Source organism: Argentina anserina, chromosome 3 (genome assembly GCF_933775445.1).
Source record: "Argentina anserina chromosome 3, drPotAnse1.1, whole genome shotgun sequence".
Taxonomy (NCBI): domain Eukaryota; kingdom Viridiplantae; phylum Streptophyta; class Magnoliopsida; order Rosales; family Rosaceae; genus Argentina; species Argentina anserina.
Window position 1 is genome coordinate 16,852,352 of NC_065874.1, and position 13,928 is coordinate 16,866,279.

Here is a 13,928-nt window from a genome sequence, read left to right on the forward strand (position 1 = left end):
TCTAGCTTTCCAAGTTTTTTCACTTTACTTTCATTGACAAACTAACTAGATATGGGAAAAAATTATAAAAATTATAAAAGAAAGAGGAAAATTGATGGAGTTAACCCGAAACCAATCCGGGCCGATCCGAAAATTCAGTAACATGAAGTTTTTGGCCCAGCACATTAGTAAATTAGTTGTCGGTTGTGATTTTGCTTGAACTGGCCAATCTGGGTTGAATGCAGGTTCGGTCAAACTCGATCGGACCCGATTCGTGCCCAGCCCTACCTCGGGCATCTACTATATATGACTTTATCTTTTAAGCTAAGGATGACTTATTGCCTGCTCATATCGCTATTACAGTGCTTTTGTTTGGGACACTTTTAAGTATGCATATTTTAGCAAATTGTATCATTTTGCAAAATTTTGGGTTCAATTTTTTGTAATATCAAATCTCTATAAATTGTCTTGTTGATTACAATAATGAATTGACCTATGATGCACATACACGGCTACTTGGTCGCATATCGCGTGTCCGACACGGACACCGAAACAAATACATTTGGACACGCTTCGATACGTTTGGACACGCATCTACTTTTTGGATACGGCTTGGACACGACGTATCCTATATGGACACGCAATCGGACACGCAAAGCTTGAATCGATTCTCTATTCTTCAAATCTCCCGTTTGGATTTTGGAATCTTTTACCTTGGTTTGGTATGATGATTGTTGTTGCTGCGTTCGGTTCTTGGATCCTCTGTTCTTCCCTTCTCTCTTGTTCTTCGATTCTCTGTTCTTCTCCTTCTCTGTTCTTCGATTCTTAGAATTGGATTTAAAATCTTGGTTTTCTTGATGATACTTATTGCTTTGTGCAAAATTAGGAACATATAAAGGTTATCTGGGTAATTATAAGCGTATGGAATTAGGTGGTGAGCGGAGGTTGATGTGGTAAAGAACGAATGAAGAAAGTATGGCGGCGAGTAGGGGTAAGGAGTTGTTAGAGGCAGAATAAGATTATCTGTTTGGAAAAGGAGTTATCGTGTTTTGAGGAGTAGATGATTATACATTCACTATAGATCTCTTTGCACCAATCACGGGCTTTGACTCCTTATACCAAAGTTGTTTCCAATTAGGCAATTACTTACAAGGAAAAATACCTATCAATTTCAACTAAGAAGGGATTTTGACTTTTTGATTATGTATTTCTATTGATTTTGAACCAAAAACTTGTTTTTTTTTACAATATAGACTTTAATATAAAAATATGTTTGTTTATATATAGCTCAACTTTATTATTATATATTATATATTAAAATTAATATTTAAATAACGTGTCTGTCATGTGTCCGTGTCCAAAATAATTTTCGTTTGACATGTCCTATCACACCCCGGTTCCGGGGCCGGAATGCAATAATATTCATCGTAATCCCGAATTAATAAGCAACGAACCGACATGTCAAACCGGACATGTCGACTACTTATCAACTCAAAACTATAAGGCTATGAATAAAATATAAACAAACTAACGATAAGAAATGAGAAGCAAGTGAAATGTAGACGCAAATAAATAGAAATGCGGAAGGTAGCAATGTAACACTCAAACATCAAACAAAGAACGTGTCTCAGTCTCAATGGGCAAACTCGGTCCGACAAGAAGGTTAAAAACAAGATTGGAAGATGAGAATCACGAGAGTACATCAAATGCGTTAACTGAACCCAACTTGGAGATCAGAAAGTTAAGCACTGTGAAGTAAGATCCTCGAGACTGGACAACAACCAACGAGTTCGTCTCGTAACTCAACAAGTAATGAAAATGGAATGTAAGGGTCACAATGTTTTTAGTTGATTTAGTAAATTATCGTCGGTTTGACAAGATTGACCATTCGAGTTGAGGTCTCGGGAAGGTTGGCCTATTTAAATAAAAGTGAGTGTGGATTTCATTTTAGGAATATTCGCATCTTAGATTTACGACGCGAATAACCGATAAATGAAAAGATTTAATTTATTCTTCCAGCATTTCAATCTCACGCTTAAGAGTTCCTCGATTTCCGATTTGGGAGGAAATCGAGTTTAACGTTTAACCGTAAAGTTAAAATTACATTTTAGCGAAAAGTTACTAATTTTTCTTAATCTGATTTAATCGAGAAACCTAAAGGTGAAATGGTTTAGGAAAAAGGTTAACTAAAGATTTACCGAAATAATAAAATGATAAATATGAAAAGGTATATATAAATAGTAAAATGGTAATTTCAGCAAAGTAAATTTATCAGGGGTATGACTGTAAATAATGAAAGTCAATAGGGGTATCCTAGTAATTTCACTCCACGGTAAATCAACAGTAAAAAGGTAACTTTGTAACAGTAAAAACCAGGGTCTTTAATTCCACTTCTCCGATCCCCTACTTCGGCCAAAACTCCGACGAAAAACCAACTAAAATCAACATACAATTATACCAAACGAATCAAGACAACAATACGATCACAACGACACCAAAATCAAATGAATCAAAACTCGATTGGTACCTCAACGAAGCACCAGAAAGAGATCTCGTTGCCTCTGTGCTCCACCACTTCAAATCCAGGCTGTTGGGCTGTCTTTTTCCTCACCTCTCAAACGTTGTTGTGACTGCCTTGAGCTACCCAAGCTACCCAGAGACCACAACTTCCTTCCGGAAATGAAGAGGTCGTCGGAGCTCGAAGAAATCGTCGGTGAAACCAAAGAGATTATTAGGTGAGTTTAAGGCTCTCATGTCAGAAAAACAGATACTAGATTGATTGGGTATTAGAGAATGGCAGAGGATTTACCAAGAGAAGCTCCACAAAGTCGCCGGATCTCGGGAAAATCGTCGACGGCCTCCACACACTCAAAACTCGGATTTGCCGAAATCGAGCTGCATGTCGGGTTTGTGAATATGGTTAGAGAGAGAAGAGAGAGACAGTCACAATGGTGGTGGTCTTGTGGCAAGACATTGCCGGACGGCAGCGGTGTGGCCAGGATGCCGACCACTTTCTCTATTATGAAACAGAGGGAGAGAGAAACGGGGAGGAAGCGAGAAAATCCGGAAGACGAAGGGAGAAGAAGAGAAGAAGCCCCCCCCAAAAAGAAAATGGGCTTAGGCCCCTTTAAATGAAAATGGACGGCCCAAATTAGACCACCTAAAACTAACGGTCTTGATATAAAAACAAAAATAAATGGAAATCTGAAAATACGATTTAATAGTCGTTAACTTCACAAATACGTAGAAAGTTAACCGAGTGTCAGAAAAATATTCTGCGAATACTCTCGCGCTCATGTCGACGTGTAGCTTAACACATAAATATTAAGCTACAAATTTGATTTCGCGGAAAAATGTCGGTTAACATGTTCTAAATATTGGAAAATGACGAAAATTTGCAGGGGCTCACATGTCCACGTATCGTATTGTGTCCAATACGGACACTCATGTATGTGTCCATGCTTCTTTAGAATTGATAGACAAATAAAATTGCATTTTTAATTAATGATTCTTAATTATGTGCGACGTTCATGTTATTATCAACAATACTAACTTGAGTATTATATCGTATGAATCTCAAATTGACACATCTTTGCGTAATCTTTCTTTTTTCTCTTGATCTAATATTTTGAGTAAATTCGATCTCTTCATTAATCTTAGATACCACCTAATTTATGCGGCCAGTTAAATAGATTCTTGAGGCTGGGTCAAACGATACAAGTCTAAGAAGGACATATCAATAGTGACTTTTGTTCCACTGTCACACATGGTGCATCAGAAAAGAATTAGCATAATTCCTCGGATTCGGCTACTGTGTAGCGTTGTATCATATGCAGCGGGTACTATTCACATATGCTTTTACCTTAGGTACTATTTATGTAAAAAAAATTTGACAGAGCATGGTGGGCCTTGATTTATGAGTTTGTTTATTTACGTATTACAAATATATAAATTCATCCTACACTCGAAGGTAAACATTTATTTTTATCATTATAGAAATTGCAATAGCCTCTAGACTTAAATTATTAGTGTTTGCTAAAATTTCTCATAAAGAACTTTAAGAAGAAAAAGAACAATATAAAAAGTTCATAAAATATAGGAATAACCTTCCAAGAAATACAAAAAATTATTGGGATATCATATATCGAGTTCAACGTAGAATCTACAAAACTGAAGAAAATATTAAAGCTCTTCGAGAAGTCTTCGAAGAAGATTAAAAACCCCTTGATTTTCTGAGCATCAGTTAGATTCGCCCTATTGTATCAGAGCCTGCTTAGCTCAAAAGCAGGTAGGCTAAAAACCTTATGCCACAAAGTTGGCTTCTCTCAACTAATAAGAGAGAATCCAAACCAAAAAATTATCAGGCCTTTTGTATTACAAAAGATTCTGATATGTGGCGAAAGTGTTTTCATTCAAGACATATCCAAGAGGATCAATACTCGATAGAGTACGCCTGTTAAATACTAAATACACTCTATGACGAATTTTCTCATCTTCAACGAGAGATAGGAGTTGAAGAACTTGACCCAACCCGGCCAAGTTTGATAGAATTCCTAAACTATTTATCCAGCAACAAGGCTGCATAAAAGCTGCTTGTACAACTTGAGAGATTTCATCTCAAGATCAATCAACTTGAATAAGTAATCACAAGGATTGGAAGGCTTGAAGTAAAGCTTGACTACCTCAAAGAAAAGCAATATCTGCTAGACATTGAAAAGAAGTTAGTTCGAACGGAAACCCTTGCTAATAACATCCAAGAGCAAGCTGGTGAACTAAGAAAAACCCAAGAAATTCTGAAAAAGCGTTTAGAAGCCCTTATTGTCCGAATAGGATGAACCAAATGGTTGAGGTAAAAATCAAGGATAGAGACAAAGAAGCAAAAATCATATATCTTCCTACTTCAGAAACCTGAAAGTAATAATTCATCAGCAAAATTATAATATTACATATCTTCAAGAAATAGGTATGGAGCTGGAAGAACAATTTAGAGAGTTGAATCTTAAACTCTCCCATTTGCAAAAAAACATAGAGGATGAAAGCTGAAGTTGGAACAGAGAAAACCAATGAAGAACAACTAGTTCAAAATGTAGCTAGCAAGGTGATCTTACATTCCTACCTAAGAGAAGAAAGCGAGCTTAAGTTTAGTGAGCTTAAGTTTAGTGAACCTAAGCTTCTTACCTAGAAATCCTCTAGTTTGACTGAGAGAAGGAACATGAAAATGTTGAGTAGAGTATTCAGTAAAAGGAGCACAATTCATGTACAACTCATAAATACTCAAGAATTTGAGTACAATGAGATAGAGTCAAGTGTACGGGAGTTCACAGTTCCTAAATTCAGACTCAATGAAATTTATAAGAGAGGATCTTTCCTTCTTGATTCTCACAGGTTCAAGATTCTTGAACTAACCATCCCGACAACAGGCGAAGATTCTGACATAAGATTGATAACTCAGAAAGAAGTAAGTGAAGCAATTCGAAGAAGTTATTCATACATGCACATTGGAGCGGTTCAAGTTGGAATAAAACTTCTAGCCAGAGATGGAATAGACTGCTCTGTCTTATGTCTCCCACAAGATGACAGGATAACATACTTTAAGAAAAGCCTATTAGGAACGGTAGAAGCCTATCTATGTAATCAAGTTGCATGCTTCATCGTTTTTCCAAACTTCACTACGCACCTTAGAGATGCACCACATTGTCTGAGGTTGAGAATCAAGACATATGGGATTTCTATGAAAAGAGGAATGATGGAGCTTGCCATAGATTACCGAATCTATTTATAAGCTCATGAGCTCGAATGTTGCCCCAAATACTAAATTCCTTAACAGTCCCGAAATCACTACATCAATTTTCACCAATCCAAGAAATCATACCGAGTAGAAACATATTACAAAATGGAATGAGGTGACATTTCCACGAGAATGGAATCTGACTTCTCCATTCAAGCAAATTGAGAATACCAAAGCATCAATCTATAAAGACATGGGAGGAAAGATAAGCCTACAATTCCATAGACATTCGTTTGCCAGTTATGAAGAAGGAATCACTTCGGGAACAAAGTCATCTACATGCCTTGAAGAATCATTCGAGGAAGAAGATACAAAGAGACCAATGAGGATGCTTAAGGCTGAAAAACTAAAAAATCTATATGCAAAGGCAGAAAAGTGTGAGTTAACAGAATAGTTAGAAGAAATCATGCAAAAAATCTAACAAGTCGAGATAAGAAGAAAACCAAGAAGGAAGATTCTTCCATATCAAAAGGCTAAACTAGAATATGGTGAATCCTCTAACATGGATACAAAAAATATGAATATTGCAAATCCCCCTCAAGGCTATACAGTAGTTTAGAATATCACGAACTACCCTACTAAGATCATTAGAGAAAATAAAATTAAACTTCTTAAGGGATTAGCCCCTACAAGAAAACCTGGAGAAAGGAGTTCTCAAAAGTTCATTCCTACTGAACCAAAGTGGGGACAGTCAGTATATGAAAGAGGAGTATATCTTGATTTAGACCAAGTTGGAGACAAAAGAAAGGTCATAGACAATTGGGTGGCTAGCTTAAGATTAACCCAAGCCTTGGTATTATCAAAATATGAGTACTCTGAATCTCATGCCTATTACGAGCCAACACTGACCAGAATTGTCCAGAAGTGGTATCAATCCTTCAAGAGGAGCACTCAGTGGCCTGATTAGGCGACCAAGTTGGCTCAAACCAATAATCCGCTAGATTTTGCATGTCTGATATATGCACAATTTTGCAGAGATATAACAGGACATAGTGAGCAAGCAAAGGAAAGAGCCAAGGCAAACATTCAAAAATTAAGTATATACAACATGAGATACTTTGAGGAGTACACCAATGAGTTCCAAAATTACTACTACACTATCGGAGACATAGATAATGAAGATCTAGTAAGAACCTATTACAGGGTACCAGAACCCTGGAACGATGCAGTAGCACAATCTATAAAAGAAAATCCCTTAACATTTTTTACAGTAGGAGGGATTGCATAGAGAGTTAGGGATCTCCTGAGAAGGCAATGCGTAGAGAACATGAAATCCAAAACTGCGAAGAAACAACTAAGAGGAGTTGAAAAAATGTGTCCTAAGATATTGGAGACTCCTACGTAGTGGGATGTCACGCGGAAAGAAAATACAAAAAGAAGTTCTCTAACAACAAAAGGTGGAAAGAAAATTTTTTTCCTCAAAAAAGAAGTACAATTTCCGGAAAAGCTTCAAAAGAAGATATGAAGATGGAAAGGGAAAATTTGATTCCAGAAAAAGATTTTTCAAGAAAAAGAAAACCAATCCTTTACAAGAGATGTTAAGAAATGTCGATGTTGGTTGTGCAAAAGAGAGGGACATTATGCGAATAAGTGTCCAAAAAGGATAAAAGATCATCAAGAACCCTAATTGAAGAATATGAAGAAGCGATTGAGTATGCAAACTTGAAAGGATTCGAAATAGTATATTCTGATGAAGAGAATGATTATGTCTATTCTCTTGACTGGAAACAGAATACCCCTGATTTTATCAGTGGTTTCTATCCCAATCTAGGAAAATTCATTTGTGATTTCTGTATGCTCGCAGAAAATGAATTGATTCCAATGTATTGTGAAAACATAGGAGAAACTTATCATCAAGAATATTTTGTAGCAGAATTGAGGAGAAGAACAGGAGAAAAAGAAGCTCTTATTCTTATAGAACAAGAATATGCAGAGTTCTATGATTCAATAGAACAAAAGGAAGAATTAAAAAAGGCAAAGCTCGAAGAAGACCTGAAAAATATAAAGATAGTAACTTCATTAAGTCAGAAGAGAAAAAATTAATAGAGTCTGTTAATACCAGCAAATGAATAAAAGATCATTCTAGCAAAAACTATCATCTCACCAAAGAATCTATCATTAGATGGATTAACTCTTTCATAGAGTTGCTAACTGAAGGAAAAAAGGAAAAACATGTCAAGCAAGTTCAGACTAGCAGATTTAGCAACTACATTACCATATGACTAAAGTTTCCCAAATACAAGAAATACCACTTGCATGCATTCGTCGATAGTGGCTCAGGATATACACTTGCCAAGAGATATGCATCCCAGACGAATATTGGGAAAAAGCTCCAAGAGCAGTCACTGAAGTCGCTATGGGAGAACATGAGATCATCATGAACACTATGGCATGAAATGTTAACATTTCCCTCGGTGGAGGAAACTTTACATGCAAGATTATCTGGCAATGTGAAAGCCAGGGAGCTTATGTGTTAATTGGAAATGATTTCCTTCTCTAGCAAACTATGGTTCAAAATCCACAAATGATTGGGTTTGAAAAGAACCGTAAGTTCTTCTGGGAATCTTGCCTTGTAGAAGCAGTAAGTGTCACCGGAAAAGGATTTACGGATCAATATCAGAGGTCGTCAGCAAAAAGTGGTGATTATAAGCCCATTTCATTTTGTTGCTAAAAGATCATTTAAAAAATCACAATGAGATAGTGTCAAACATGAACTCAGAAGACTCTGAGCAAAGAGAAGCGTGCAATTTTCTTAAAAATGGATCTGATTTAGATTCACTAGAACTAGAAAGCTCAGATGGAAAAGAAGAATATATCAAAGAGCATAACCTAAAGGTGTATGCTAATAGAGTTGAGCAAAAGAAGGTGTCAACTATTGCGAAAATAGAGAATTTGTTAAAACCAGTAATCAGTGAAGATCCTCAATTATACTGGGACAAGGATCCAGTATATTGCCAGCTTAAAATGCATGATGCCAAAGCCTTCTGCCATGTCAAAGTCATCCTTCATTATAGGGAAGAAGATAGGAAAGAAGATAGGAAAGAGATGGAAAGTCAGATTCGGGAACTACTTGAGAAAAAGTTAATCAGACCTTCAAATAGTCCGCATCATGCTCCAGCTTTCCTAGTAAGAAACTATGTGGAGCAGGTTAGAGGAAAAGCTAGGATGGTCATTGATTACATAGATGTTAACAAAAAGACCATTAAAGATGGTTATTAAATAGCTCAAGTGAGGGTCCTTATAAATCGTCTCAAAAGAGCAAAAAATTTCTCAAAGTTTGATGCTAAATCAGGATTTTGGCAAATAAAAATGCATCCAAATTCCATAGCTTGACGACTTTTGGAACACCGCAAGGACATTACGAATGGCTAGTTATGTCGTTTGGTCTCAAGTAAGCTCCCTCTATTTTCCAAAGGAAGATGGACAACATTTTTAAGCCCTATTCAGATTTCTACATAGTTTCTATAGATGGTATCTTAGTCTTCTCAAGAACTATGAATGAACATCTGAAGCACCTAGAGCAGGTTTGTAAGCTTATTGTCCATAAATGAATCATTTTGGGACAAAAGAAGATACATCTGGCCAAGGGAGAGATCGACTTTTTGGGTATTGATATTAAAGATGGAGAGATTCGTCTCCAAGATCACATTGTTAAGAAGATCAGCCAATTGTCGGATCAAATCCCTGATGCAAAATCATTGCAAAGAGTTTTAGGAATTGTCAACTTTGCCAGAGACTTTATACCTCAAGTAGTCTCACTGCTTTACTCTCACCAAAAATCAGTTCCAAGAAAAAATGATGTTTCACGGAAGATGACAATAATACTGTCAAAAAGATCAAGGAGTTAACCCAAAGTCTACCCCCATTACAATTTCCAAAAGAAGGAGACTTAATCATTTTGCAAACATATGCAAATGATTATTACTGGGCAGGAGTGGTTCTGGCCATGACCCCGGATACCAATCAAGAAAAGATTTGCAAATTCATATCAGGAAAGTTTAATGTGGAGGAATTAAACTATTCCACTGGAGATAAAGAGGTGTTGGCTTTGATCAAAAGCATCAAAGGCGCTGAAGCATTCATAGGAAACAAATTTGTTGTTAGAACTGACAATAAAAGATTTAAAAAATTTAAAAACTACAAATTAACTGATGCAACAGGTAGAGGAAAAGTATTAAGATGGCAAATATTTGTATCCCAATATGAATATGATGCGGAAATGATTGCAGGTAACAAGAACTTCTTGTCGGATGCTCTTACTAGAGAAATGACAACATTCAGGAGGGAAGATGGGGATGAAGATGAAATGCGAAATCCTAGGAGCAGGAAATTGGAACCACCTAGTCTTTGGAACAAATACAAAAAAGGAGACAAGACTGTTGGACTTCTACATGATGGACCATGTTACCAATTCATTGTGTCTTATGAAGCAGCTGCATCGGCTCCAGCCAAAACTGAAGATAGGATTCAACTAGGGGGTTGGGATCAAGAGTCCGAGAAAAGCACTGGAGGATCTGATGAAGAAGAAAATCTTGGAAGAGAATATTTGTTGTGTCCAAAGGATACAACCTTAACTGATCGGTCTTAGGACAAAAGACCGGCTAGCCCATCTCAAACGGCAGACGATAAAGGTTTATCAAGTCCGTTGAAGGCTGCTGCTTTGCCAAAAAGTAGAATAACCCCTTTTAGGGGAAAAATGGTTGTAGTCACTGGTAAGAAAAATGTTCATGGCTATCATTTGAAGATATTCACAGAACCAGTATTCAAAAGAGAGAAGCTATTGGCTTTCAAGCATAAGATTGTTATGGATAATGTCCTACAAGCTTTCTATGAGGAAGACGAAGAACATCTGTTGAAAAGTCTCAATGCCTTGACAGAAAAATTGTATGGAGTCCATGCAAAAGAAAAAGAAAAGGGAAATTCGAAGGAAGGAGGTGCAATAATCAAGTATGTGGAAAGTCCTTAAAGCGCGCGAGTTCCTATTTCAGCCTTAAAGGAATTAGTTTGGTGAGAATTTCACTATAAATTGGAGATGGTAAAATGCTTCCTTCAACCTTGACAATAGTTTCTGGCCCAAAATTATGAGAGATATCTTGTAAATGTTCAAGACGAACACCCTCAGAAGCAGAAGCTATAGCTCATTGAGAATGGATTTGGGCACAATCTTTGGACTAAGTCAAACGAGGACCTAGAGGGTTTTCCAGAAATCATAACTTAGGCAGTAAAGAACATTCATCCAGATGGATGCATTTTGAGATTGTAATTCATCTCTACCCCTCCGGAATGGGAAGTAGTGGATGTACGTAGAGGTTACATTTTCTCCATATCACTACGTTAAAATTATTCAGGGTCCGATCAAGAGTTCAAAAGGTTCAGGAAAAAATGGTAATCCCAACAATAGCATTCCGTGGATGAAAGCCATGCCATAATGTGCATCAAAAACATAGTTCGAAGGGATTATGAGTCCAGTCTTTTAGCCAGTGGAGAAACAATCATAGTCACATGCTACAATCACCCTCTACCAGATGCCTGTGATTTCTTCTCTGCCATCATGATAAATGAAATAGATGGAACTCCAGAGACAACTACATGGCTAAAAAATGTAGATAAAGAAAAAAGATACATGATTCCTTATCCCTATGACTCAGATTTGGATGAAAAAGAAGACGTAGAGCAAGAAAGTGACCATGAATGTCAAGATTCTTTGGCAGATTATGACTGCGCAGATAAAGAATATTACAATGTCATAAACATGATGGAAAAATGAGCTGCCGACGCATCCAAACAAGGAACGTGAGCTGCCGACACATCGAAACAATAAAAACGTCTCTTTCTGCTTTTGTGAAATAGTTTGCCGACGCATATGGACAACCAGCTTTAAAAAAAGAGAAGATTATTTGTCGTCCATTTTCGAAAGCAAGTTCGGTTTCATGCTTAGAGTCTGAGCTCTATATAAGGAGAAGAAACTTTTTTGGGAAGGTAGAAGTTGAGAGGAAGAAAAAATTAGAAGACTGTAGCATAAGTTTCAAGAGTGTCATTCTACTAAGCGTTCTGAGAATAAAAGAGATAGATAGTTTGAGTGTGAGTGTGAGTGTGCTATAGTTGTGTAAAATATCATTATGCTGTATAAATATGGTGTGGAGTGCATTTTTGAAGTAAGTTTGTATTTTAATTATGAGTAGGTAAACAACTGTAAATGTTTACTTAAGAGAAATACTCTGGGTTTTATATTTGTATTTATGTTGAATAAATAAACTTTATCTTGTGCCCTAAAATCTGTCGTAAAAAAAAATATAATTTTACTTAGATTTTTCTATCATTGCATATGAGTACTTGTTTTTTCATCAGTGTTTATTCTACTGTATTAAAACCCAGTTTTTTTTTGTAGGACAACAATGATTCTGTCAAAAAACTAACCGTTTAGACAAGGAAGTCGATTAGGTAAAAAAATTGGCATGTTGAAGGCTAATTCCTAAGAAAACAAAGAAAGGTTTATAATAAAGTAGTAATAAATTTTTAGTATCCAGTTTTTACACTTTTATCACTGTTTACTCTTACTATGTACGAATACTGTTCACCAATGTTCACAACTGTTCATATTATTGTTCACCACTGTTCATAGTCACTATTCACGCTGCATTGTATGCAGCGCTGTATTATAGAATTTTCCTAATTCCTCTACCAAACCAAAGTAAATGAAAAATGTCACAATGAGTCGACACTTAATAATGTTAGGGATACTATAAGGTAAAATACTAAACTTAGTATTGGACGAGAAGTTTGCCTCATGACCCCAGATAGCCAGAAAGCTAGAGGTAACTTGGAGCTCTGCCTCCTTTTATGCATGTATACATATTTCATGCCAAAGCTGCATGAGCGTGACATAGTTGATGCCTTGATAGATACACTGAATTAGCGTTTATTGAGAAAACCAATGGTAGAATTGTGTGTTACCAAAGATTTTGTAAATGTTGTTTGTAATTAAAAAATAAGATTGTGTGAACGTCTAGTTACATGAGAGTTTTCGGACGACGTTTCTATAGTGTCGAAACTGTGAGCCTCTAGAGGGGCACACGTCGAGGTGGTGTCACCTTAGTAGTAGATGTATGGTATACAATAGTGAAATATATATATATATATATATATATTATGTTTTAGTAAAGTGGATACTCTCATTACCCATGAGCATTAAAGAAAGCGAAATGAGAATTACTATTGAGGGATTAACTTGGCTATCTGTTTTAAACTCACGTATATTTAAATATCTCTAAATATCTCTCTCTTACTGTCTTCTCGTGCCGTCACAGTTGCCATTAAAGATTTCAGATATAACTCACAATTTTTAGATAGAATACATGTAAAAATGCACATTTTATACTGAACTGAATTCATCACAAACCTCTCTCTGTTCACCTCTACATATATGAGATATTTTAAAAAATGAGCATATTTCTTAGTAGCAGGGTCCAAGGAAAGAATATGAAAGATGATTTCACTATATTTTTGACCAGGAACATGACTTATCACAAGAATATTTTATTTAGTTGGGTGGTAACTTTGAAAAGACATATTTCATATATTTTCTTTTATCTCAGGTGAAATATAATCAAATGAACATGATGTATGAGTTCAGTTTAGTATTAATGTTTGAAATTTACAATTCCGAATTAAAATTAAGTAAAATATCGGTATATGTATAAGCCGAATTCTAAATAGAACCGTACCGGTCCCAACCTTAGTGTCACGAACCTAACCATTCGGCTGCCACACTTGGTTCATGCGGCGCTCCATCCCTATGAAACCAGCCTTATCCAACGGGGCAATGCACTGGTTTCGTCCTGCCTTGGACTCATCAGGGGGATCGGCTCCAGACCCCGACTAGTGTGTAGGCGGCCAACTCCCTTCTTCGACGTTAAGTCCCCAACTAGCGACAAGCTCCCGAAACTTAACCGGGTCAGCCTGCCTGAACCCCTCGGAAGGAGCAGTCATATATCTCCCACACTTTCTGATCTTGAAGCAATCCCACATGTGCATGAAACTCATATAACCAGCGATGCTCACAGTAGACACTTCCGAAAACGGGGCGTAACATTAGACTAGCATACTTCATAGAAAAAAGATAAAGAATAAAAAATGCAGCTCCATTCGCCAAATCAGCGTA